Source organism: Gekko japonicus, unplaced genomic scaffold, assembly GCF_001447785.1.
Source record: "Gekko japonicus isolate JY-2015 unplaced genomic scaffold, Gekko_japonicus_V1.1 scaffold4007, whole genome shotgun sequence".
In the NCBI taxonomy this organism is placed as follows: Eukaryota; Metazoa; Chordata; class Lepidosauria; order Squamata; family Gekkonidae; genus Gekko; species Gekko japonicus.
The window spans coordinates 79,187-81,273 of NW_015163208.1; positions in this window are offsets into that span (position 1 = coordinate 79,187).

A 2,087-nucleotide genomic window follows, 5' to 3' on the forward strand; every position below is an offset into this window, starting at 1 on the left:
GAGGGGGAGAAGGGAGGGGGGAGGGGTGGCCACACACCACTTGGCGTTCAGGGAAGGCGTGCAGCCGGCAGCCGCCCCCCTCCCTCACCTCCTGCGAGATTTAAAGGGCCTGCTGATCAGCTGGAGCACCCTTTAAATCTTGGAGGAGGGGAGGGAGAGGGCGCCAATCAGCTAAGGGGGAGAAGGGAGGGGGGAGGGGTGGCCACACACCACTTGGTGTTCAGGGAAGGCGTGCAGCCGGCAGCCGCCCCCCTCCCTCACCTCCTGCGAGATTTAAAGGGCCTGCTGATCAGCTGGAGCACCCTTTAAATCTTGGAGGAGGGGAGGGAGGGAGAGGGTGCCAATCAGCTGGAGGGCCCTTTTCATGTCACAGGAGGGGAGGAGGGGAGGGGAGGGGCAGCAGCCGTGGTGGGGCGTGCCTCACATTGGAGGGGGCGGTGTCCCGAAATGCCCCACTGTAGCCACGGGCCTAGTTCTGACAGTGATAGGTCCAGGGTCTGATTCAGTAGAAGGCAGCTTCCTGTGTTCATGTGTGTGTATGTGCTCAAGTGCTCCCTTAACCTGGAATACATTGATGATCAGGGAAGGAGGTGATGGGAAAGACCTCTCTGCCTGAGGCCCTGGAGAGCCGCTGCCCATCTGTGAAGACAATACTGACCTTGAGGGACCGAAGGTCTGATTCAGTATAAGGCCGACACCACATTTCAAAGGGTCCGACGCTGGTACCCTTTGCCTTTCTTTTTTAAAACACATAGAGATGATGATGAAGAAGAAGAAGAAGAGGAGGAGGAGGGAAAGGAGGAGGAGGAGATTGGATTTATACCCCGCCCTTCACTACCCAAGGAGTCTCAGAGCGGCTTACAATTTTCTTCCCTTCCCCTCCCCACAACAGACACCCTGTGACGTCGGTGGGGCTGAGAGAGCTCTTTCTAGAACTGCCCTTGAGAGAGCAGCTCTGAGAGAACTTGTGACTGACCCAAGGTCACACCAACAGCTGCATGTGGCGGAGTGGGGGATCCAACCCGGTTCTCCCAGATTAGGGTCCCCTGCTCTTAACCACTGCACCAAACTGGCCTCCACAAACCAGCCTAGGTCAAGGAAAGTATGAAACAGAGTCTAAGATTGTGGCTTACAAATCAACACATCACCCCGGCTAAAGGGCCGGACTGTGGAGGGCTGTTCAGAACTTGAGGAGACAGAGTTGTCAGGGTGGTGTCACCCCCCCCGGCCACTGGCAGGGCATATGGGGGGGGTAAGTGTAAGGTTGCCAGCTCCAGGTGGGGAAACTCCTGGAGATTTGGGGGGGTGGAGCCTGGGGAGTGCTGACCTGGGGAGGCAGATTTTGTGTATCAGGAGTGCAGGGACCTCAGTGGGATCCAGTGCCATAGACTCCACCCTCCAAAGCATCTCTGTTTCTTCCAGCAGAACCTATCTCTGGAGATGAGCTGTAATTCCGGGGGATCCCCAGCTCCCGCCTGGAGGCTGGCATCCCAGCACAACGCCATCCCGTCCACCCTCCAAAGCCTACGTTTTTCCCCCAGGGGAGCTGATCTCTGTCGTCTGGAGCTGAGCTGTAATTCCGGGGGATCTCCAGGTCCTGCCTGGAGGCTGCCCCCCCAGGAGGAGGAAGCCCTCTAGGTATGCTCAGAGGCCCTCTCCTCTCCACCTCCCAGCCCGCTCCCGCTGCAGCTGCAAGGAGCCAGGCCCCCCGAAGCAGAAGAGGCGCCCTTGCATCTAAGAAGAAACTTTCCTCCCCAAAGCCAGGGCCCCCCGGAGGTGATGCTGGGGGCTGGGGGGGGGTTGGTCGAAGGGGTCCCCTCCTCGTCGAGCTCGGCCCCCGCTTCGAGCCGAATGGGGAGGGGAGGGGGGGTCGCGGGCGGGCGAGAGGCGCGCCCCGGCTCAGGCAGCGAAGTGGAGCCGACTCTGGAGTTGATCAATATTCGATTTAGGTGCTAATTCGCCGCTTTTCTGCAGCTGTCAGCGGGTGATGTATGGGGGAGGCGGCGGGGGTCGCCGGCAAACAGAACCTTCGCCGCAACTTAACAATAGAGCCGCTTGAATATTATTTATGGGCTCGGACTTTGGAG